The sequence below is a fragment of the Pyrgilauda ruficollis genome, unplaced genomic scaffold, assembly GCF_017590135.1.
Source record: "Pyrgilauda ruficollis isolate IOZ18807 unplaced genomic scaffold, ASM1759013v1 scaffold17, whole genome shotgun sequence".
In the NCBI taxonomy this organism is placed as follows: domain Eukaryota; kingdom Metazoa; phylum Chordata; class Aves; order Passeriformes; family Passeridae; genus Pyrgilauda; species Pyrgilauda ruficollis.
This window is the reverse complement of record NW_024515875.1, coordinates 6,342,579-6,368,858: the sequence shown is the minus strand read 5'-3', so window position 1 is coordinate 6,368,858 and position 26,280 is coordinate 6,342,579. Positions and strand designations below refer to the sequence as shown.

Sequence of the window (26,280 nt, the reverse complement as noted above, 5' to 3'; positions counted from 1 at the left end):
TCCACTTTCTGGCACAAAGTGGGTTTTTAAGCACTGTGCAAAGGGTTTCGCCTAAAATGGCTCCCTGACATGTTGTCATGCCGGTACATGACTCTGTTTGCTATGAAGCATCAAAAAGGACCTCTTGACCCGAATGATGGCAGCAGAGCCTGAGTCCTGCTGCGGAGAGGCAAACTCTCGAGAGAGATTTAGTTGTAAATGTGGCCTGTTTATCTCCTGCAAAATCACTGTCTGGCATCCTGTGCATTAGCGCAGGTAGAAATGATTTCTTATTATTTTTGTTGTAAGTTTGATTGAAATGTTACTAATTACATGAGCAAGTAAAAAAGATCCACACATGAATGGGCTGCCTGAGCAAGCAATATATCCCACAGTCTTCAATCGAGAGGTAAAAAAGCCACGTGAGATCAAGTGAAGTTACTTCAGGGATACATTTGACCCCCCAATTCAGTTTATTCTAAAGGCCCAAGTCAAGGAATGATACTAAGTTTCTACATTTTCCATTGACATCAGAGAGAGCTGCAAGCTTTTACTATTTTTCAAATTAGACTGTTTGCTGTCAAGGGTATCAGAACTGTCTGATCCAATTTAAGGGCATTTAGCCAACAAGTTCAGAAAACAGCAAAATTAGTATTTAGAGCCATTACAATTATATTCTCTTGCCAAGGATTCTCCCTGTTTGCAAGGAAATTTAACTTATCCTGCCCAGTGAGAACAACCTACGGTCCAGTTGGCAGCCAGGAGTGCTTTACCAGTCGTCTCTCAAACCTTAAGGATGTTCCAGGAACTGAAGAGGCAAATCAGGAAAGGTGTTATGTTATCATAAACCTGTCATAACATAGTACTGTTCCCTTGGCCTGGACTCCCTAGGACTTCAAGTGGGAATATCAGTTGAATTGGTTATCTGGTTATCATGGTGATGGTGATGATGATAGCAATGAATACCACAGTTTTCAGCTCTTAACTACTTGCTTAGGAAAATATGAATAAATTCATACAAGAGACCTGGTTCCCCTTCTTGGAATTTTAGGTCTTTCTTACTTTATTCAAGTAGAATCTTAAGAGGGGTGAGAGAGCCTAGTACATTTAAACTCAAGTTGTACTATTTTAAGGAGTTTCTAGGGATATAGGAGCTGCCTTAATTCCACTGGCCTGCTCTGTTATATGGTTTGCACCTGGGTGCTATCAGAGAAAGTGGCTGAAAAGAAAGCATACACCTTTTCAAAGGGAACATCAATTCTTGAGGTGAAAACAGTAAATCATTGGGTTAATAATTGTCTTGCTGGGTATTGTGTTGTCTCTGAAATGGGAGAGGAGGTTTCTGATTTATTACAGATTTTCCTGTAATAGGGATGGAAACACAGCCCCACAGAGTATCACTGTATGTTTATTATTTGTGTGTCTAAGTAAAAGCGCTGTCTTTTAACTCTTTTTCATCTTGTACAAAGAATGGCGGTAAGGACTGTGAAAGACACTTAGAGACAACAGGGGAAGGGATGTGGTACATCCTGCGCCCATTAACAGTGTCAATTAGCACCATTTATCTTGAAATTTGTCCAGCTTGGAACACAAAGTATGTAGATCAGGGTTTGGGCCAGACAGAAACATAGAAAATGATGGTATTTGTGGAGACACCAGCCAATGTGGGGGAGAGAGCAAAGGCACACAGTAATTCTAGAAAGAGCTGCATTTTTTGTGTGTGTGAAAATTTGATTATAAGATTATTCTTTCAACATAAACACAATTCTCTAAAGACTTATTAATGCTTCAGTAGCATAGTGGAAAGACTCTAGTGCAGTCCGCTTTAATAGCTTTCTGGCTTGAACCCCAATACATAATGTTCTAGTAATAGTTTATGGGTGACTGCAGTAAATTGGTAGCAAGTGTTTTCCATTTTTTGGCTCTCCTTATCAGTTCTGCTGGTGGAACATTTTGTTTTGAGAATATTGCAAACGCAATTGATCTGCTTTGGATAAGCGCTCTAGAGTTTTGTGTCTTTTAAAATATATGTATAGATGAGCTTTTCCTCCATGTCCCGAGATGTACTGTGTAAAGCTGGGGGCCACTAAAATGTTACAGGGAATCTGAGCAGTTGGTTAGACCCAGCAGGACTCCACCTACCCTAACTAATGTTCTGCAAGTACTGCCAAAAAGGCAGAGCTTTGCTCCCCCCTCCTACTTCCCAATACTTTCATTGTTCTAGTCTTCTCATGCAGCAGTGGAAAATTTGTTCCTGTCCATGCAGGAATAAAGATCTTTCACACAGGTTCACTTTAGATCCAGATGGCTTTTTGAAATAGAAAGAAACATGGAATATTTTATAATAGTGGTTATGGAAAAGAGCCACTTTTGATTAGAGATGGGCCTTATATGGTCACCTTTGATTTCTACTGGATTTGGAGCTGAATTTAACTGTAATTACCAAGTGAAATTCCATGGCCTCTATTATGCAGGAGCTGTCCCTCTTGGTCTTGAAATCAATTAATGCACAGCTCCAGATGATCTCTATAGCCAAGCTAATTGAAACAGCCTGCTTTCATCTCCATTCCCAAGACTAGAAGAAGAGTTGGGTAGCTAAACCCAGACTGGAAATGTCTAGCTGCTTTCCATGTGTAAGAGGCCAGACAAAACCCACCAGCCTGGTTGTCTCTGGATTCCAATCCTCTGGATATGATAAATAAAGTCAAACGCATACAGAGAGAGTAAGCAAAGGTTATCCAGTGGATTTTGCCACTGAACATCCTGTGCTTGTTCCTGGCTCCATTTTATTTCTTTAAGCAGCTCTCATGCTGACTCTTCGCAAAATCATCCAACATAGTTTGTAGATCAGATTCAAAATCAAAATAGGTACATTTCTCCACGATAACATTAAACATATGTAAAATTAAAGGACAGCTGAGTGTTTCCTTCATTCCTTTAATCTTATGCATGTACTGGAACATTGGTTTTATATAAAGGTTATATTGTAAAAATACTGGACTTGGAGCAAAAGTCAAATTTTAAAGAAAGTAAACTAAAGTCTGGACATTGCTAAAGCAGAGTGAATAGATATAAAGTAACTGAATGTGGACTTTGCCCAGTTGAAGTATCCCAAATGACAGCAGGGGAGTCAGTTTGTTGTACAAAGCTGCCGACAGAGAGCTGGAGATGAACAGAAAGTACTGAAAATCTGGCCTTGAGACAACAAATGGAAGTGTTAAGTGGATGAGAGAGAGCATTGACGAAGGAAGTTAGAAATAGAGAAGTGCAAAATGAGAGTTGTCATACCAGAACTGATTCTAATGGTGTTTACATTGTCATAAGCCTAATAAATGTGGATATTTCTTCTCTGATGCATGCTAGCGATATTTTAAAAACCTGTTATGGGCTCAGAGGAAGAGAAGAGCATCTGAGTAAAAGGGTATGCAAGTTGGACTCTGACCACAGAGCCTTAGTGCTGCTTCTGTGCCATTCCCATCCTGCAGCTCTGCGCTGCTTTCTCTACCTGTTGTGAACGTGGATCTCTTTGTCTTGTTGCTTAACTTATTTAACTGAGTTGTTAAGATAATCCTATCAATTACTTGATAGGATCAATGCTGCCTTAAACAATTTGATTTCCTTATTTTCCAAGGGAAAAAATCTCTGAAGCCGTGTTCAGATACAGTTCTGGGAATCTGTTGCGTATTTCATTCATGTTGGATCTGCAGTTTTCCATCTTTCATCCTTTGTAACAGAGGACAGCTTACAAGCACTGCTGCTAATGATGCCCTAGGCTGGCTCTTTATCTCCACAAACTGAAATTTATCCCATTTCAAGCTAAGGATTCTGAGCAGGGTTGTCCAATAGGTAATTTCCCATGGTAAACATTATGGTAACTGGAGTTATCATTCCAGAGCACTGAACTTTCAGTTTCTTTTATTAGTGCATCACAGAAATCATGCAAGAGGCAACAGCAGTCAGATGTGGCCATTGTTATTAATTTCTGCTGTGCAAAAGCAAATATACAACGTGAAAAATTCAGAAACGAGATGGTCCTGTATTTGTAATAATTTATATTGTTCAATATACCCTTAAAATAGATGTGCAAAAACAATCATGCAACTTAAAGAACAAAGAGGGTAATCCAAGAAGGATAGTTAAAACCCCATTTCCACAAAAAATCCTGCTTTTTTATGCTTCTCTGATTTATTAAGTAGTTACTTTATTTTTATTGAGGATCAGGTTTGCAAATATATGTTTAGAAAGCTACTCACATTACAGACAATCATTAAGGTCTAGTCTAATAGCTATTAAAATGAGAATAATATTTAAATTGGTAAAATTCGGAAATGTGATGTTGAGAATGAGCAATGAGTAGCCCTGCAAGAAGACTCAGTGAGGTTTGGTTCAAATTATCTGCTCTGGTTTATAGAGGGTAATAATTTTCTTGATTTTTTTGTTGTTGTTGTTGTTGTTTTTTCATGGGTCAGAAGCAGAGAATTTGCAGAAGAATGTTCTTTTCTTGATGTGTGTTCCTTTTACATTTAACTGTATTTCTCCACTGCATAAAGTGGACTACTTACAATGCCATGATGTGTTTGGAATAAACAGCAGAGTGCTATATTTCACTGTAAGTTCTGTCTATAGAAAGTGCTGGCTCTCAGATCAGCTGTTTACATTTTTCTGAAAAAGCTTCCATCTGTTACGTCAAACTTGTTAATATAGGTCCTCAGGATACAATAACACTAATGCTTTAAGTATCTAAATGAAATGTCAGAGTCCAGTTGCAGATACCAATTTCAAATGTGTCAGTGTCCTGAATCCACCTCTTTTTACTAACAGGCCATTTAATAATCCATGTAAGTATCTATGGACGTCTAAGTCTTTGAAGGGCTGTGGGGGTCCAGATGTACAAATGCAGTTACAGCAGCAAATCCTCACAAAAGCTTTTCCACCACGCTAGCATGACCACATCAAATTTGGCCTCATTTTTTTTTTTTTTCTGGCTTTGCAGCTACAACCATCAAGACCTATTTAGAGTGAAAGTAATCTTGGTCAGGGAAGTCTCCCAGCTTCATGTTGTTCCCAGTGAAGTCAACAGCAAAGTGATTGCATAAATATAGATATACCTTACTTGCATGTATATTTTGCCCCTTGTTTTAAAAAAAAAATGAAACCCCATAGACTTTACAGGTTTTTTGTTTCTTTTTTCTTGTTACGGTTTGCATTCCTTCAATTTAAAACATAACCGAGTCTTTCATATTTTATTTCTTGTATGAGCTGCTGTAATTTATTATTATAGTGGCCATTCGACTAGAATGAAGATGTATACCCCTCTTTTGATCCTTGTAAAGATGAAGGGTGAAATGTAAGTTTGTTATATTACCTTTCTTGTTTCTACTCTTTTGTATCCATGGTTTTTTAATTTACATTGCATTGTGAATGAAAACCCTTATCTTCTGTAATGTTTTTTTCCTGCCACTCAAATTTTGCATCAACACAAAGGGTTTGTTCTTCACTTTGTGTTCAGTATTTGGTCACGTTCATTATGAGGTGTATCTAGAATACACAGATCACATTCAGAAAATATCATTTCTCACTGTGTTTTTCTTGATATCTTATTATTAAAGACTCTTTTTGTAGTGGATAGAAATCCATTCTATGCATAAAACTGCATTCAAATGAGGTTTACACATCTAATCATACCTATATTTATTCTGAAATGCTCAGTGATCAACAGTAGTTTCAAGTACAATGAATGGTTATAGATCATTTGAGTAGTAAACACAATGGCATTAGTTAAATAGGACCATGCAGAGGTTTAATGGTAAAGTAATAATTAAAAGAATCCTCTTCAGTTCCATAATAACTTTGGCCACATGCCTTCATCCAACTCCCAACACCACCCTCATGTACTCTTAAAAAAATATTCATATTGCAGACAATCTTGTGTAACAGATTAACATAACATGTCTGGAACATTACTCAGATTTTTGGGCAATGGCAATCTGAACATGTTCATAAGTTTAGCTTTCTCTCCACAGCATCCTGCTGTTAACTCTTGACTTTTTCCAATGGGGCATGACTCTGCCTAACTGGAAAGCGCTGCCTGTGGTGTCGCAGGGAGGGTTGTTTAAGTGTGGGCATTGGAGGGACTCTGCTGAATAGAAATACTCAGCGTTTTAAGGGGCTCACACAGGTAAACAATATTGTAAGGACTGAAATTTTACACTTGCATTCAGATTTGAATGGCTGTGATACCTATCTGATGGATTATTTTAGTTGTGGTAGTGAATTACACTATTACACTAGAATTGAATGCAAACGTGGATATACAAGAGAGACGTTAAAAAGGCGGGATTCTTTTTTCTTTAAAAAATAAGATGATGTAATGTCTCTGGGTTAGAAACAGAAATTTAATCATTTCTTGCAAAAGACTGGAAGTTAGGAAGCCTTTTATTTTCTTCTGTTCTTTATCTCACCCTGACTTGTTTTTCTGATAGCTTTTGCTGTCTTGTAAAGTGGGACTCCTGCCAGTGAGATTTGTGGTGGAAAGTGTTTGGGGCACCAGTTATTATCGTTGAAGTATGATACAGCCTTCAATTTGATGTCACATTTTTTTTTTAGGTGGCCAGACCTAAAACCAAAATAACTCTCTGCTGTGCATAGGATTTAAAGTATAAGTCCCATTTATTTTTTGTAACAGATTTCATCTTGCCCATTGGCAAAATAATTGGCCTCTGTAAAGAATCAGTAAGTAAACAGCCAAGCAATTTTTGCTGGTACATATTGTAATTCCCATTTTAAAAATTACTTAATAAAGATTGCCTTTTATAAAAGCTATTTTTGTATATCAGAGGCATGTTGTACTAAACGAAAAGAGGAAAAAAAAATACCTCTGTCATTTGAAAGAGACCATTTAGCCTCTGAACATATTTGCTCCACACTAAATAATAGATGTTATTCTCAGAGAAATAGAAGATGTTCTATATAGTTTTATGGAAACTGTTTTGTTTTTTCTGGATCCTTCACCCACTCTGTCTGCCTGCCCCCAAAACAACAAATAGATTTGGCTAATATGTGTTGTAGGTAAATTTTAGGTGTGTCATATAAACTATTAATTTAATAAAGTTAATATTTAATTCATTTTCAATCATTAACAAAAGGGGAAAGTTCAGCATTGAGGTATTCTTCCTCCCCATAAAAATAAACATTAACAATCAGTCTAATTCCTAATGCATAATGTTGATTTGGAAAGTTAACCATAGTAGATGGATGTGAAGATACTACTCTGCAAATTCTTAAGATTATTTTCATGCCCTTAAAATAGTTGTCCGAAGGTGTTATTGACAGGGTTGTACCTGCAGGAAGAATGGTTAGTGTTATGGATATAGGTATCATATAATCACTGAGAGCTTTTCCGTTTGATTTCTCATCCTGTTACCTGGAGAAAGACTCAAAGGCACTGTGGTTTTTCCATAGGTATTTTTTGTTGAGCACAGCTCTGTTTGCAATGGGCAGGTCAAATGAATAAATTTTGCGTGTACGCAAGAAGGTGGTAAGGTCTGCAAGTTTATTCCTAGGGAAGGCCATTCCACTACTCTTGCTCTGGAAGATCCTTCTGCTCTTTGACAAATGAGCCAATGGCGTGCTGCAGTGATTCCCAGTGGCAGGAGCTGGAGCTGGAGCCCAGCTCCTTCCCATCCCTCTGCCTTCTCTACACTCAGCAGTGAAACACTGAGAGTTCAGCTGCTGCTTTAAATGCTGATTGTTCTCTGCTGATGAGAGATACCCATGGCTGTTAGCACCCTGCTTTCATTTTAAGCAGAAGGACCTGCTGAGGCAGGGAGGCAGGAGTGTGGTACTGGTGTTCCTAGCACTGGCTCCCTGGGAACTGCTCTGCTTGGAATGAGCCTGTAGGATTCAGGCCCATTCACCATGCAGCAGTACTTGTTTAAAAGCAAGACTTTAGTGCTTTTCTATGTACCTGGCTGGGTGCTTTTTGCCAGGAACTGAAGAAGGAGAATCTTGAAATTGCAAAGTCTGATTCTCATTCCCTTTAGAACTTCAAAAGTGATTGAGTTAAAGTGCTGGTATTTTTCATGCGACTCCACTGGTATCCTGTGATTTGTTTAGAGGACTCCTTCCCAGGCTTTACTTGGCAAAAACACTGAAATACATTACTTAACTTTCTACACATAGAATAGAAGCTGTTAGTCAAAGTCATTCTTTTGTGGGAGAGGCAAGACAACGAATTTTTCATTCCCATTGTCTGTTTCAATGTTGGAGGAGGCATCACTCTAATTTTGTGTTAACCAGTTTTCATTTTGAGAGCTATTTGAAATGCCACTTCACAGTTACTTCAGAGATTCAAGGTCCTATCATGCAGTGTAGTGCCAGATTTTTCTGATGCGTGCAGATCTGCAGTAGAAAAATCAAACGTTTTTGGATCCCTAAATCTCATCTTTGAGTTGACAGAGAAAACTATACAATCATTTCTGACTTTTAAAAGTTGTTTCAGCCAAAGACAGATTCATTTTCACTGAGATTCAGATGTATTTTCTTTTCTGAATAGTAGGACTTGTGATCAGAGTCTGATAGAAGACTTTTATCACCTTTCTTGTATAAAAAAGAATCTCATTTTGATGTGAGTTTTATTTATTAGCATTATTTATATTGTGACAGCATCGTGGATATTCTTTCTGGGCTTGCTTTCTGGGCAGCACAAATCTCAGCTAGACCTAGAGACTTACAGTCATTTGTTTGGCTGCCAGTAGCTCTGGAAATGTCTGGATACCTGGAGACTAAGAAGCAGTGAGTTCTGTTTGTGTAGTTTGTCAATGGACTCACAGGTCTGGCAGTGTGCACCTAACTTTCCACATGGGTGTGCTCACTAGTCAGCACACACAGACCTTGGCCCACCACAGGTTTTTTGTCTCGTAGGAAAAAGGGAAGAGAACAGAAAATAGGAGTACTTCGTGATGGAATAGAGATCTGTAGCTCACACAGCTAAACATGAGGCATTTAGTCTCAGCATCTAGGCTAGGTGGAAGGAATAGGCAGAAGAGAAGGTGACAATTCTTTGGTGATGGACTTAGCCAGGTATCTGAGAAGAGAAGGAATTGCCCTCTCAGGATGCTTGCCTTGTTCCAGTGGTGAAAGGAGCAGCGTAGGCCACAGTGTCCTCTAGATGGCCAAAGTTTGATGAGATGACTTTACCCTAATGCCTCTATGTTTTTAATTCCGTACTTGCAGAGTGAGGATAACCTAGTTCTATTTGTTTTTTTTTAAAGTGCTTTGAGATGCTTGCTGCTGGAGTTTTGCAGATCTGAAGCAGCATGATGTTTGAAATTGCTCAGTCAATGGGGTAGATAGAATTCTGAGATTTTTGCTTTATATAATTAATAGAGAGGAAGGAAGACTTCATTGTTAAAGCAGTGGAGTTTAACCTGAGATAAAAGTTCAACACTGTATTTTGTCACGGATTTCCTGAAAAACTCCTATCTGTGTGTCTCAACTCATCTGAAAAAATAGTTCCTGCTCTTTCACCCTTTGGCTGGCTTGTCTGAAAAGTTTTTTTCTAGTGACAACTGTCTTCCAGTCTGTGCACTGCAGTGCCTAATACAACAATCTCACTGTGATCTCAAAACTGTACTGCAATATCAAGCGTTTCTTATCAGAAAACGTAGTTTTGTATTATATGACGTGTTCCAGAAACATGTCATATATTTGTTTAGTCTCTTTTAAAATAACAGGACAAACCCCTGCATAATCCATTGACCTGTATTAAATGAAAGAATGGTGCAAGTTTTAGAAAAATATAGATAGAAGTTATATATGTAGGTCCTATTAAAATAACATCAAGTGGATTGCATGTTTTGAGGGGTATCGCTTAAGAAACAGATTTTACTATGGCAAGTATTTGTACTAAAGCTTTCTTAATTTAAGGGCTGTGCTGTGTAATAATCAGTGAGTTAAATGAGTCTTACTGATTTTGGTTACTATGGCAAGTATTTGTACTAAAGCTTTCTTAATTTAAGAAATTAAGATTAAAGCACAGTTAAGTTGATCAACAGCTATCCCTGCAGTTTTGCTGGTGCATTTTCAGCTAAAAGAGGGGATCCTTTTGGGTCGTTTTTTCAAACCTTAGTCTGTACAAACTTTGTTCCGTAAAATATGCTGCATTCTTGTAATGGAGATATCTGCTAGCTTGCAGTATAACTCCCAACACGGTTTTAATGCAGATACTATATATTGACGTTATCTCAGCTACAGCTTTTACTTAATCAACTGTCCTCATGTCCTTAAAGCAGAATGAATGTTAGAACTAAAAATGTGCAACTGATCTGAACATCTCAGTCTTCATATTGATTAATATAATAGTTATTTTTGTAATATTATACATTTTTAATTAGAACCTTTCTTGTTACTTGATTTCTATGTACTGGTTTTTATACATTAATCTTTATAAAAAATAAATATCTGTAATGAATGGTAGGAATGACTGGAAAAAATAAGGGGAAGAGTGATGTCAGGATCGAAGATGTTTTGTGGGTGTCATTTTTAGTACTGTTTCAAATATGTATTTTTGTTCTAATTCCCTTTATGTTTAGACTAGACAAACCTATTGCAGCATGAAGGAACTGTTTTGTGTCCAGAAGTCATTGCAAAGTGGCAAATATTGAATTTTTAATGTTCCCTACTGAATATAACTGGGGAAAGACACATTTTCTAAGAGGTCTTGTAGATTGTTTTCTTTTGTGGTTTTTTTTCCTAGAGGAAATGTGAACTAAGTTTTTGTATTGTGAGGCATTTTAGGTGTGTCATACAAGTCTTATACGTGTATTGGAGTAATATTGAAAAATTCAGTAAAGTACAAGAATAAAAAGAATGGAAAATAGGCTCAATTTTGTTTTTGTTTTTAAAAATAAAAAATGTTTTGAATGTCACTTGACAAACAGCAACTGATGACGGTGGGAAAAGCTTTGGAACTGATAGTTTGTCAGGGATTTTAATAAACAGTAAGAGTCCTTTGTAATAATACTGAAAATACTTCACCAGCAGGGAAAAAAAAAATCTTTTTCTGTGATCATGTATTCTTGCAGAAAGAAAATCTGATATTTACTGAAGTCTTAGTGTCTGTCTTAGCAACCTCATTGTGGAAGGATTGATAGATACATTGACAAATTATGCAGCAGAATACAAAAAGCTAAAACTGATTACAAATAAGTTTTCTTGCCTTTTGATGACCTTTTATTTCTTGACTGGGGTATTGTGAGCTTCAGAGTCAACTGGAGACCACTTGTCTTGGGAGGTTATCATCCTTTCTTCACTCTGTTGCATTCACCTGCCCATTGATACCAGAAAAACGTATTTCTGATAAATGTGAATGCTTCACTAGTTAGAGATCAAAAGCAAATGTAGGAATTGTACCAGGACTGCTTATGGGCATTTTGACATTGGGCTGATTCAAGTCAGGCAAAAGGATTCTGTGATTTTCCCTTTTCTGGCCTGTACAGATGCCTGAGCTTTGATTCACTTTGTAAACAGAGGGAGCATGAAAACCAGTGTATTTTTCATCCTCACTAAGGACTAAAGTCAAAATCTCCTTTTCAGTGGTAATTTCTGAGCACCAATATAACCAAAACAGCTATAGCTATAGCCAGATAACTGGGATCCCTGCTCCCCAGCTCTTCAAAGCTTGGATCTGCTTTGGCTGAGTGATTCTCCTTTGGTACCACCTGCTGCTCATATGCACTGGGCATCCTTCCCAGGGGCTTCCAGCTAGCATTGTGTAAGTACACACTGGAAAGGCTGCATAATTCATGAGGACATAGCTAACGTATCTGCCTCTTGAAAAATGTCCTGAAAGCACTTCTAAACTCAAAGAAAGATCCTACTTTGTCTTCTGGGTCTAGTAAAATACAAAAGGTTTTGGGAGGATTTGCTGTTTGTTTTGTTGCAATTGTTTCCATTGTGAGACTTCAGCAATTTTGAATGAAAGTCCTTTTCCTTCAGCTGAGGCTTCCAGAGGAAGATTTGAAATCAAAAGTTAAAGAAGGAATAGGCATTGTGTGTATATTGCTAGTGTTGCATCTTTTGTCTACTGAAGTATTTGTAAGCTAGCCTTTAAGTCCATCAAAGTTACATTTTAGTGTTTTCTCTACATGCCTTCTGCTTATCCTTATTTTCTGTAGCATTAGGTATACTCAGAAATGCATGTATTACTTATACACTCTTCTCTATGTGTCAAACAGAATTTGTAAGTCATTTATGTGAGCGCTACACAGTAAACCATTCTCATACAGTGTACTAAATATTAAATATACAGCATAATGTGCTAATAAAATGTTGCTAACATAAGTAGGCCACCTAAATTAGAGACTAAGCCAACTCTGTGATTAACTGTCTCATCTCCTGCATTCCTGAATTTTGCACCTTTGAAAGGCTTTGGTAAGAAAAAAAAAAAAAAAAAAACCAAAAAAAAAAAAAACCTAATGTTTGACCATTATAGCAGTTAAGAGTAGATTAATAAATGTTATCAGTTATCACACTGTACCCATTTGTATCAAGGCTGAGGGAATAACAGTATGTGAATTGGCATTGGAACAGACTTCCCAGGAAACTGGTCACAGCACCTGGCCTGACAGAGTTCAAGAAGGCTTTGGACAATGCTTTCAGGCATGGTGTGACTCTTGGGGTGTCCTGTGCAGGGCCAGGAGTTGGACTTTGATGATCCCTGTGTGTCCCTTCCAATTCAGCACATTCTGTGGTTTTGTGATATGTCTTCATTAATCCAGGGCTTCAAAGACAATATTACAGAATCGTTTCTATTAAATGCTACTTGAGAAAGGTTGTCTGAGATTCACAACCATGTTTCTGCTGTGGTGGTCATGATGATATTACCATTCAGAAAAAAGTTGTGACTGTGTGATGGCCTGAGCTTACTGAGGAGGAGATGGGTGTTGTTTTATGCTGCTGAATGCTGGGGACTTCAAAGGATCTGTGCAAACTTCAGCAGGTGAAGAAATGTCACTTGTTTTATCCAGCAAGGAACCTTGAACTTCCCTCATTTTCAGCATATCACCTGGGAAGGCTGAGTCACATTAGCGCTGGGCAGAACAATGTTTCAGAAGGGAGAACGTGAAGATGGCCCAGATGGAGGTCTGGCCTAGAAGAGCATCTTGTCAGAAAACCTCAGGGACCAGTGGTGATGACCTTTTTTTGTTTGTGGCACAGATGAGGTTTGTTTCAGCAGGGTAGCTCTATTCAGTAAAGAAAATGTGTCTGTGCTGGGGCTGTTCTATCCTTTGTTGTAGAATTTCTGTCTGGAACTTTCACCAGGTTTTCCCTCTGAATCTAGCATCTTCCTAGCAAATGAGCAGAAGCTGAGGAAGGTGCATATGCCTCACAGGAACCTTATTTTTGCTCAGCTGCAGTTCAGAAACAGCCATCCTATTCACTAGCAAACACATGAATACAGGATCTTTATACTAGAACTCTTATTTCTATATTTATATATATATATATATATACATATATATATATATATATTTCTATATTTAAAATTCCAGCATGGTTTGGTGAGAGGAAGGTATTTGGGGGTTAATAAGAAATGTGTATTCTTCAAAGCAGCCCCACCTCCAAAAAAAATGTCCACAGCCTTATAAAATACCTGGTTTGTGTCCTAAAATAAAGCATGTATTTCATGCTCTAAAAGTCTGAGGTTTGTAGCTGAAAAAGATTAAGTAAATAATTCAGAATTTGTTGTGTTTACTTGTTAATAATTAAGCAGGTTAGTCTGTGTACTTTTTATAGGCATTGAACTTTATTTATTTATTTTTATTTACTTGGCTCATGTTCTGATTTTTAAATTTGAAGAAGTTTTTGCCAAGGAAGAAATCGTGAGAGAAAAGGCATCAAGGAGTTAAGTACTGCACAGGAAACAAAATCTGTAGGGACACATAATCTCTGGAGAGAATGGTGAATTGTCATCTCTCACTTCCCTTCTGCATTCCTCCAGACTAATCTCTAGTGCTTTAAGGGAATTAAATTTTAAAGGTGATCATGATTTTTCAGCAGCACCTTTGATTCCTACTTTGTGTTTCCAGAGACAGAGAGGTCTTTCTTTGTTAGGAGGTGACATTTGGCTCTTCTCAGTCAAAGGAAAGTTCCAGCCGTGTTCCGTTTCAGAAATAGCTCAGAAATTTGAAGGCGAAGATGGGTAACAGACACATCATGTGTCTGTTTCGTGTTGTTTGAGTGAGTTATAGTCTGGGGAGATGCTCTAAACTGACAGATGTAAAGTCTGAAATGCTTGTCTTTTGAGGAGCTGCGGAGAGGCCACAGCAGCATGAGTTGCTCTCCCAGCCACATTTGGAACCATCCATTGAGAGAGTGCATCCTGTGGCCGGCGATAGTTCAGTCCAAGTGGATCAGTCTGGGCAGCTTTCAGTGGTAGTGATCAAGCCAATAGCTTCTCAGGCTCCTCTTGAATCTCACTATCTGCTTGAGGAGAGAATGTGATGAAAAGAAAATGATTCTGTGTTTTCTGTCCAGTAATTTTTGCTTGTTGTTTTACATAGTCTAGCCCTGAGCACAGATTGAAATAGAGAAAGAGATTTGGTTCTCCCCTCCTCCCCTGCCCACTACTAATCACATTCCCTTCCTACCTTAAGTAAGGCCACTGCCTAATATTTCTGAATGTTTGAACTGTTCCTTTGGTCTTGGCAGAATAAGATATCATTTGATATTTTCACTCACCTTTTCCAAAGGGGAGACAAAGCACAGGGTAGTGTGAAAAGTCATCTGAAGTGATCGGCATTAAAAGACAAAAGCTGCTGAAATGTGAGAGTGATCTTTGAACTGTATATTAAAAATCAAATATTTTAAAAGACTGTTTATGTGAAAATTAATAGCCTGATTTTGTTGACAGTTGAAGTCTTCAGCTGTTACCATGGCATGTTTTAATTCCCTGTCTGCGCTGGTATTTCCTTCTGAAGAAATACACAGGCTTATTGCTCTGATATTAAAAATGCCATTTGCTTCTCATGTTCCAGGTGATGATTTCTGTTTAAGTAAACTTATGGTACATGAAGTGAAGGCATATGAACCTCGCAGACAGCATTACAGATGCTCCCTTTTCTCCATCATGTGACTGCTGCCTTCAAAGATCATTTTGTCCTGAGCCTAGACAGTTAATCCAAGTCTTTCACAGAGATAAATATGGGCAGGCAGCATTTTTCAAATAGATTTGAGTAGTGCACGGGGAACCTAAATTGTTTCCTGAATGACTTTTTCATGTGTGAAGGATGTAACTGTAACACAGTTGTTTCTTTAATTTTTTTCTGTTCATGTACAAAGCTTCCTTTCCCACAAAAAAGCCAAATCATATCCAGTTCATTATCTTATACTTACAGGCCAGGTCAATGGTCTGCTTTGGGTAGTTGTCTTCAGAAATTCTTCAGACAATGTCTTTGCCATGGAATTTAATGCTAGTCACTTGATTTATTCTTTTTTTTCCCCCAGACAGACAAGCTTGACTCTTGAGAAAAGTTACAGAGATCTCAACTCTAGTTCTCAGTGGACCAAAGTCCATATCACAAAAAACCATTCCTACAGTGAGTCAGAGTTGCCCTGCGGTTGTAAGTCCAGTGAAGGGTTGAAGCAGCCCCAAAACCTGGCCGTTCAACATGGTCCCTTAGTTCAAAGCTGAGGGGTAGTGGTGAGCCTGTGTGAGGCAATCTGTTCTTCTGCTAGAAATACTGCCCTGAAAATAAGGAGATTTCAAGCTTTAAGTGTGCCAGATAAGACTTTTCTACAGACATTAAATTCTCACAGAATTTTTTTTTAAGAGCGTTTTTGTCATACACTGTCTGTTTTGCTGAGAATATACTTGCCCAAGTTTCATGCCAGGTTGAATCTCAAAAGAGACCAAGAGATTTATGAGTACTCTCACAGTGAATCATGTCTGAGATTCTTTCTTGGCTCTTATATTCTTAGCATTAATAAACAGTGATTTCTTTCATTCACTTGCTGCTGAACTTTAGTTTGTATATGTGATGACTATGTTTGGAAGGGATTGAACTGGAGTGATGCTAATATAATTTATCTGACTCTTTGAATTTTGTTTTTAAATGTAGGATCTTAAAAAGAGAAGATTTGCCATCCTACAATATTCCCCCTCCCACCATAACCTCGAGAAAATGTAAATAGAATTGACACCTTCTTTACATTTTCTTGAATGTAGTGTGTTTATTTTGGTTTCAGTTAATCTGATGATAGGTCACTGAACAATGTTTTTTTCATTAACAGCAAATATCAGAAGGCCATGCAGCCTATAAGGTATCAACATAAGGAAATGAACAAGAATGTATAGTTCCTCTTGTTTGCACTTTCAGCAGTACAGGATGCTCTTGTTACTGTACAAACAATTAGCATAGTGGAAGAGGCATTTTTAATTTAGGACTGTTTAAATTATCAATTTCTGTATTTTTTAGTTTTAGTAGTAGATCTCATTCTGGTTATATATTTAAAAAGCAGAGTGAATAAATGTACCTCATTTACTTCATCCTGTAAAGCACATTTTGCTAGGAAATCACCATGGCCTAACTTGAGCCTTTCTGAGGACTGATAGACTTACAGCTTTGAGCCCGGTAAGCCTCTAGTGAGCCTATGCTGTGAAGTATTCACCTCTGCTTTGTACAGGGAGTTAACTTCCATGTAAAAGTGAAAAAAATAAAGTGGTTCCTGAATTGCATGCAGAGTTTTTCACTCCATTGATGTCATACAGATGCATCAGATTTTGAGGGTATTACTTGATATGATATAATTTGAATCACCAATACACTGCTGATCTAAGTTAAACCACAAGGTTTAAACATGGAGGTTGGAATTGAAAACAAAGTGTATGGCCTGGAAACAGCTGTTTTGGTCCAACAAATTACCATCTCAAGTATAAGGCTTGATTAATTTAAATAATGTATAAAAACAGTTACAAAAACTGTGGCAGAAATGTTGCCTCTAATTAAATTCAGGCATTCAAATGTTTAGAAAGGATCAATTAATGATTGTGAAAATAAAGTAACTGTAACAGTTATACAGACTCTTGTACAGCAGTTTCTGGCAAAAATTACAGCTGACAAGAGGGTAGCTTGTCATCATAAGTAGTTGTACAAATGTTCAAATGCCAGTAGCCCAGAGAAGAGAAACGGAGGCTTTTGACTTGGATGTAATCCTTTGCAGAGCTTAAGGAGTCTAAACACTGCTGGAGGTCTGACTGTTCAATGGGTTTTAAAATAGAAAATTTTCTCTCACACCCTGTGATCAGATTTTCCCATGTTCTTTCCATGCTTTTCAGGCTCCCCAGTACCACCCTCTCTTACTGGGCTCACTCAGCAGAGCCATGTCTCACTGCAGCCAGCCAGCACAGAGTGGTGCAGCTGCTAGCTGAGGTAGACTTCAGGCAAACAGTACAATTTTGTACCTAATAGTATCTCTTGAATCAAACATATCCTCGTGCAATCCATCCAGCAGCATTTAAAGGTCAAAACCCCACCTCATTACTCAATATCTAGGCCTTCTGCTTTGCCTTATTCATTGTCTGTGCAGATCTGACAGACTGTTCCAGACCATCCTTGTGTAATGCTGGAAAGTGCTAACAGCCACTGTCCAGTGAGTCTCTCTCTATAAAGGCAACTGCAGATCACAGGAAAGCTGAAGCATTTGTTACACAGCCTTAGATCAAGCAAAATAAACCTTCTTCCCTGAAAACAGTGGAACAGTGGAAGCTGCCATCCAGCAGGCTGTGCCGAGTGCACTCAGGACTGAGCCACACAGGCTGGGGCATTGTCACAGGGAAATTTCTGCAAATGCTGCTGGAGGCATCATTTGATTGCAATGACCACAGGTAGAAAGCACCTGGAAAACAAAAGGAAAATTACAAGATCTGAAAAGAAATTGTGAGCATGCCTGAGAGAAAGAAACAGAAGCATCCCTGCAGTAGACAGGAACTGGTGGGAAGTCAGGCTTGGAAACAATGAGCCTGAAAGCCTACTGTTGTATCTTCTTTATTTGAGAAAGCAATACTTTGTAAAGGTACTCCAAAAATGAGTTCATTCTGATTAGTAATCTGTTCTTACCTGTAATCCCAGTAGTTAAAATATCTTTGTGGCTAGCTATGAAGAACCCCCACTAGCGCAAAAAAACACAAAAAGTTTATGTATGTATATATATATATATATATATGTATATATATATATATATATATATATATATATATATATAATTTTATAATATGTGAACCATTTATTAATTTTAAAATTACTTTGGTAATTTATCTAAAAATTCTATTTTTAGATATTTTAACATATATTGTTAAAGAATACCAGTCATTTCAGTTAGTCCTGTCATACTCAAGCTGGCATTAGCTTTGGACACAGGTTCTTAGGTGGAAAGTCAACACTTGAGAGTAGCAAAGGGATCTCACTGCCCCTGCAAGGAAGCAGGAAGCCTGACTGCAATGGATTTGGGCACTGTAATCTACGTGAAAGTCTTATAACAGGAACTGGAAACTGTGCCAATCTGTTCCCTAAACCATATTCTCAATTGGTGAAGGAGGGTGCCCAATTCCTACTTTCAGTCTTCAAAATGCTTGCTTTTTCCTCAGCTGTGTGCCAGCCACTTCTGAACATTTTGGTAGTTAACAGTATATGGTACTAGGTCTGCTTTTGCTTCTTTGTTTCTTCAGTGCAGCCTGTGGAGAGGTTTTCTGAACATTTAGTCATTAAAGCCATTTCAAATATAAAAATGTTACGCATGTTTTTTCATTTGAAAAAAATAAAAGGAGAGAAACTCTTTAGACTTGATCTGTTAGAGAACTTACTTGTAACTTTTTCCAAAATCCATTTGAATGACAAACTTAAGTGTTAAAACTTTGGTTGTGACGCGCATTTGTTTTTATCCCTAAGATGAATTAAACTACACTTAATGGAGAAAAAAGAGATTCACTTTTTTGAAGCATGGAGTCTTAGAAATTGCTCTCTACCTATTTTGTGTCCAGCTGTGTAACTTCCCTCTCTGAAGCATGTGCATAGCGTGACATTTAAAATACTAATTTGAAATTTAGTTTATTTTTTTGTCACCTGTGCACTGCTTGCAAATGTTTAGGACTTTGTTTTGTCTTCTTTTGCATAGGTGTATGTTTATGTATATACAGCATTCCATCCACTTCCCCCACTGAATGCCAGCTATTTCACTGTTATGGAAACTCAAGGATTTTTGTGTGCAAATCCCTAAACATACTCATTTCTTTTTTTTACAGCAGCATAAGAAAGAAGTGTTGAGAGCTGCTCTTAACCCTTTTGGAGGCCGAAGTCAAAAGGTAAAACCAAATACTAATGTTTGTGTTTCTGAAGGTGTTGACAGCCTAATTGTTTGGAAATGCTGCTTCCTTATCACATCTAAACTAAGATTTCCCACAGGAGAAAAGCAGGGATACGGTAAGAGGAATCAAAACATTATTAGACCTTTTTAAGAGCCACCAGCATATCTGGGCATAAATTATACAGGTAAGTTACAACTGGTAAACTGCAATTATCTGTTTTACTTAATATGAAAACATTGGCGTTGAGAGTCAATGGGAATTTCAGTAGGATTTAATATTGCTAAGGATTTAATGATTTTTGTCTCACTATTACTTGATAGTTTTTATGATATATAAAGTTTTTTCAAATTACAGTAAAACAAATCCTGTAGCTCTCTTCTCAGGCAAGAGTCCCTCAATGGGAGTTTTGCCTGAGTGAGAACTGAATGAGGTCTAAATAATTAGCAATTAAAATATTCAGTTATTGTGCCACTGTATATAACAAAGCACTGGAGGTATTAAAAATTGCTAATCTCCTTCTTATTAAAATGTTAACTGCTAAACATAATACAGTTTTGCATTTCTATCATTCATTTTTGCAGTTCATTAGTAGAGGTGAAATGTTTGTGACAAATAGTCATTTGAACTTTTAAGGGATTGACTTTGTTTTCCTGGCATTTTAGTTAATATTTCTGACTGAGTTAATTTACAAGCAGAAGTTTTTGCATAAGCCGTGGATTTTAGTAAAAAACCTGATCATGAGTAACTTCTCATATGCCATTCATGAGTATTTGCAGAAGAAAGCCAGTGGTAGGCTGCTGCTCAGGAGGCAGGCCTGGGCAGTTTGAGTATGTAATTTATGTATGTTTATGGCAGTTTCAGTATGTAATTTATATACATTTTGATCAAGCAGCTTCTTGTAATGGACTCCAATGATAGGTTAAGGGTTGTCCAAAGGGTTTACTGGACAATTTTCAGTGAGACACTGGCATGTGAACAGTTCTGAGGAGCAAAGTTGTGCACCCCAGGCCTGTTAGTCAGCACATGAGCTCTTTGTTACCCTGCTAGTTAATGGAAGGGCCAGACTGTGCTCTCATCCTGTTTCACAGTGCAAAAGAATGAGTGAGATGCATCTCCTGTCTCCTTCTTCACGTGGCAGCAGGGGAAGTGTGGGAAGGGAGAGTCATGTTTGGTGTTAGAGAACAGAGTGGTAAGTGAAGGTGGTAACTGGTAGAGGAAGAAGATGAATTTATGGAAAGATTTGGTGACAGGTGAATTTCCCAGGGGAAGGCGACACCCTCAATACTATTTCTCCCATTGTCGCTCCCTAGAGAAGATTTGTTACTTACTATGCCTAAAGGTTTTTCTTTTTTCTGATCTTTCTGTAGAGACATTTAGACCTAGGCATTTAATTGTGCCATATAACTGTTGGCAATTCAGGCCATGATTCTGCAAGGATTTAGATGTGTATTTCACTTGCAGCATTATGAGTAATCCTGTTGAAATACATGAGATTAATTGCAGAACGTAAAGTTGGGCATGTATGTTTGTCTTTGCAGTAAAAGAGGTATAGTTTAATTTATTTATTTACTTTCAGGGTGGGAAATTATTTTTAAAAATACATAAATACATGGTGTTTTCCACTAATTTTGTAGCAATAAAAGAGGAGAGGGATGGTAGCAAAATAAGCTTTCTGCTTGCTCCCCAAAATTACATTTTTGTCATGTTCTCAGCTGTAAAGTATGGGTAAGAATAGGCTGCTAACATTTTCCTTTTTGCATGCAGTTAAACCTCCAGCTAGAATGAGATGATCATAAGATTTATTATAGAGGAGTGAGCAGGACAGAAATCAAACAGGAAGGCATGTGTACTTGTGTGGACTCTTGTTTATAATTTCATCAGATTGGTGCACACCTCAGACATTTTATGTAGTGATAAGATATGCAAATTATTCTGGAGCCAGCAGCAATACCTTCACCTGAATGTCAAAACTGGCAGAGATTTTTAAACCAAACCTCAATAACAACTTGTATTTTAAAGCAACTTTCCTAAGGTATAGCTACCAACTACAGACAAGTAAGTGCAGAATTGTTTCCTACTTTCCTTCTTACCATTTTCCTTCCTCTCTTGTTTACCTCCATGGAGGAACAAGACTACAGGCTTGCCTGTAAATACTGGGTGTAACTATGGGCAACAGTGCGGATGAGCTACAAAGGTATGTGGAAGTTTGTGCAAAGCACAGGAATGCAGTTTGAAAATGGGGAGACCTGTGGAATGAGAAGCACCAGAGGAGATGTCTTACTGTTTCTCCATATGCCTACATCACATCTTTGTATCTCTGAAGGGATGAGTAGCACGGACTCTTCATTTCAACTGCTGGTTCTGTCTTTGGTTTTAGTTTTCTTGCATTTGTGTCCTTTAATCAGAATGTGTTAGTAGAAGCCTGTGGATACAGTGGAATGTTTGGATGGTAGCTTTGCCATGAGATCAAGAGATGAAATTCCTCAAAGATGTAGATGTTCAGCTGTTGGGGTTTTGGTTTTAAGTGTACATACACTCATGAGAGAAAGGGTGTCACTGAATATGCAGCCTGGGATTTAAATGTTAGATGTGTTTATTTTTTGAATCCTTGTTCAAGTCAGTGTGCACTGACTGTAAAGTGATAATCCTGTGCATTTTCCCTAGATTCCTCCTCTTCTCTCTGTGGATGTTTGCACATAACTATGTCCAAATGCTTCCCTCTGAAGTTTTCTTAGGACTTTCTTGGCTTGTTTTCTTATTGTTGTTGTTTTTAGTGTGTGTACCTAATTAACCAGAAAGCTATCTAGACTGAAAACATCCAACAAAGGGTAACAACACAAGTTCCTGATTAGAAGGATATGACCTGTCCATAAAATAAGTCCTATAATACATTCTCATGGATCTGGGTGCTCTTTGTGAAAAAGCCAGAATACTCAAGTCTTACTGCTTGTGCGGATTTGGGCCACTGCAGCAGAACATTTTTCTTACAACAACTAATTCTAGGACCTACTTTGGTGTTGTGGATACTTGACTTCTACCCACTCAAACAGGAGCACTTCAAAATAATTAAAGTAAATGAATTATCCACACACAGAGCAAACCCTTTCAGAGGGAAAGTGAGTTTAAGGAAAGCAAGAATCTGCTTTTTTTTTTTTGTGTGTGTGTTTTTTCTAAATCATGTATTTCAAGGTCTTCTTAAATGACAAGTGAATGCTTTTGTTGAAACAGAAAAAATCAACCTGAATTTTTGATTGTCATTGCTGCCATGGCTGATGAAGTTAAATCATTGAAAATTAAAAAAAAAAAAAAAAAGCAGATGAAATTTGTCTTTTCAAGCTGGAGTCCAGGCAGTAGTGTATTGCCTCTCTACAAAATGCTTACTGAGGTAGCACTGGAAGAGATACAGTGGGTGTTGTGGTATGTTCACTTTTAATGCACTGCTGTAAGAGACTTGGAAAGATTTGGAAGTATTTGAGGGAATTTTCCTGATAGGCTGTAGGAATTCTCCTGGTTTAGTCTTTCACCTGCATGGATACACTTTAACCCTCTGTTGCAGTCCTGGTGCCATGGCTGCAGCTACCAACATGGACACTTGGCCAGTTGACACAAGAATTGATCACTTGTTGCTGTATAGGGAATAGTTGCCTAGATCTGATACCAATAACCTTGTTAATCCTACCAAAACCTATGCATTCACGTTTGATAAATGTTGATACTGGAATCTGTCATGTTCTTTCAACATCAAGCTTCACAGGAAGTCTCTGCATCCGTGTAGAAGTCCTCCTTTACTTGCAGCTCCAGGAGGTGAAATTCAGCTTCTTTCTTATGTTGACACTACATTTGCTGGGTTTTTTTCACTGCTGAATTTAATTCCAGCCATCCAGTAGCATTCCAGAGGAAGAAGGGACCAGCATTGCAGCCTTCACTGATGTTTCTCTGCTTGTGATGAACCAGCCCACTGAGCTGGTTAACCATTACACTGACTTTTTCCTGTTCCTTCATAGCTGATTTATGCCCAGGGGATATGGGTTACCAGAGCCTGAACCCAAAGTTCAGTATTGTGTGTGCATGTGTGTTTATGTTTACCTGCATGCATGTCTGTTGTGTTATCCAGCAGATATTCTAGCAAAACTAACAGTGCCAGGCCAGTGTGCCTGGTTTTAGGTATAAGTCACAGGTAATACTTTACTCTTCCTCCTTTATTGTTTTTGATAATGAATGTGAAAGGACTGGCCTCTTAAATCAACACACTGTTTCCTCGTTCAGTGCTTTAAGCATGGAGTTTTAAGGACGCTAAAATTCTCTTTCTTAGAGCACATTTGAATCATGTGGCCTGTGATTCATGTTGATTTGCCAGGGGCCACAACCTAATACCTCCTCTTTGAAAACGATAACATCCCTCTTCACTGAGAGTGTAAAAGTGGTGGCCAGAAGTATATGCCAGGGAAGTATTTTGAGATTCAAAACAAGATATTTAGGTGTCATGGTTTTTGATCAGATGTGTGCCAGGGTCAAAGCCAAGAAGAAACTTTCAGTCATTCTCATTTTCTTCATCTGAGCTGCAGATCATCTGGTAGTATTTGGATGACGTGGCACAGGTGACACTTGCCACTTTTGCCACATGGAACATAATTTGACTTTGAATTCTTTGTTCTGTGCCAGTGACTCAGTTTACATTCTTCGGAAAGGATAAATAGCAATTTTGCTGTCCAGATGTCACATTCAGGTGTCCAGACAGATTAAAGTACTGGTCTTTAATATCTGTGGTGTTTGTTTTGGGAAAGTTAATTTTCTTCAGTGGATAGCTCAAGACAGTGAATTTTTTTGCTTCATCTCCTGGCCGATTTCTATTCCATTGTCTTTGAAACAGGGAAGACTTGGCTTCCCTGTTTTTCTGTAAAAGTAGAACGTGGCTTGACAAGGAATTAATTGTTAAAGAGGGGGCTAAATCCTCCATCTGGTGGTTCAAGATTTTAACTTCAAATGTTATTGTGTCCTGCAAAGTTCAGGAGATACATCTTTCGCTGAGTAGTATGGTTAAATAATTTCTTCCCTCCCTCCCTCCCTCCCTCCCTCTTTTCTTCTCTTTATTGCTCTTCTCTTTCTCTATTTCTTTCCCTTTCTGTGTTAGTATCTCCCTCTTTCTCTCCCTGTCCCCTCTTTTACTAGATGGATGTCTGTTTTCCTGTTAGACCTGAGTCAGACATTTGTGTAGGGACACTGTGATGCTGCTGCTGAACACCTTCCAGGTGCTTTGTTGTTCATTTAGTAAGCCTCCCAGTCAAAGTCAGCCTTTAGTTATACAGTAGTTTGATGAGCAGAGTAGCATTCCTGCATAACTTCCTACATAAGTCAGTGTTCTCAGAAGTGTGGGTTATTAAAAGACCAGCCCCTATTTCTCCTGCACCACGAGTGAAATGGCAGACAACAAAACAAGAGACAGCAAGAACTCAGCAGCCGTGGGAGCTGGACCACTTTTGTGGCAGCAGCACATTTTAGTGCCAAGATGAGATGCACCATTTTGACTCTGAAAAACAGCTTTGAGGCCATTTTAGTCACTTTCACTTTTAGTCACTTTAGTCACCATTCACTTTGGGTCTTTGGAATCAAACTTGTATAATTCTTACTGATATTAATAGGACTTGGGGGATTATACAAGTCTCTGTGCCTTCCAAACACATATCTTTAGGATGGCAGAGAGAATTCATGAAAGTCGGCAGAGGGAGGCTCTTTTGAGAGAAAAGCAGCTGAAAACTTGTATTTTTTCTGGCAAGAATTCAATATTGAAAAAAGAAAAAAAGAAGCAAGAAATGTTGCTCCTTTGTCACTTATAGAGCATTTTAATTTAAAGTTTTTATAAATCTGAATTGTGGTCATTAGCTGCAGAACTTTGATCTGAAACCGCTTCCTTCTTGTGAATTAAAATATCTTTACAGTTATGTTTATAGGCACATTTAAATGTTTGGGGGTTTTTTAATGAGATGGGACTGCCCCAGGATGTCAGTATCTCTGTCTAAGCCTTCTCTTGTAACAAGTTATGTTTTAACAGTTTGATTGGTGTGTGGCTGAAACACAATGTTCCAGTCCCACCTGCCTGGCTGGGCTGTAAACGTGAGATGCACTCTTTCCATATAAACTTTAAGCTTCCTTGAGATTCCAGAGGCCACCAGACTGAATCACTCTCAGGTTATCTCCTCCACCAAGACTGGAGACTCTTACCATGACTTCAGAGGTCATCAAGAAAAATCATCTTTCTCTTTGCCAAGACATTATGCTGCATTATACTAAATCATTCATTTAGGGGTAACTAAACCTCTCTAGATTTTGGGGAAAAATATTTTTTACCTAAGCAAACTCTTTAGGTTTGCGAAACAGCTTTTCTTAGGTTATTTTGCAATTAGTTTTAAAAATCTTTATCCTCCCACTATTCTTCATTATAATTGGTGACTCTGAGCACAGAGACGTGTGGAGGCAACACTGCAATGTGCAAAGCCTAGTTATTATCCAGACTGATACAAATAAGCAAGCCCACCATCCTCTCAGGCTCTTCAGTAAAGTGTGGAACTTTTTTTCCCAAGCAGTTGTCTGGGGAAGAAAGCTGCACAGATTTTTTTTTTAAATGCCCTCATCCATCTATCTCTCAGGGAGATCTGCTTCCTATAGTTTGGGGAGCTGCCTGTGGATTTTTGAGGAAACAGTTGCTCGTGTATGTACACTGAGCATCCATGGCCTGCAGGTGATCTTGTTATCTCTAAGACTGTGCTTTAGTAAAACAGATGAATGTTCAGTTACCCAAGCTTTGTTTATGCCACTACTGAAAGGCAGCAGCAGGTGAGAAGCAACTTGAATATGCCTTCTCCTGGTGTTGTTGTATTAAGTGCTGTTTTCATTCTCCAGTTAGAGTTTCCATAATCTAGCCTTTAAATGATGAGTTCTTT

The 26,280-nt window shown here is 38.1% G+C and overlaps 1 protein-coding gene across 13 annotated transcripts in view; it reads left to right on the top strand.

Moving 5' to 3' along the window:
* ZBTB20 (zinc finger and BTB domain containing 20) overlaps nucleotides 1–26,280 on the top strand; it is a 474,871-nt gene that overhangs the window by 65,407 nt on the left and 383,184 nt on the right. For 10 of the 13 annotated variants that reach the window (XM_041463801.1, XM_041463807.1, XM_041463802.1 and 7 more), the window contains one exon: nucleotides 19,280–19,339. The gene's annotated coding sequence lies outside the window, so the exon portion shown is untranslated. Of the gene's footprint in view, nucleotides 1–13,148; nucleotides 13,203–19,279; nucleotides 19,340–26,280 lie in introns of those variants that run through there. The other 3 variants (XM_041463806.1, XM_041463805.1, XM_041463808.1) reach the window with 2 other exon arrangements.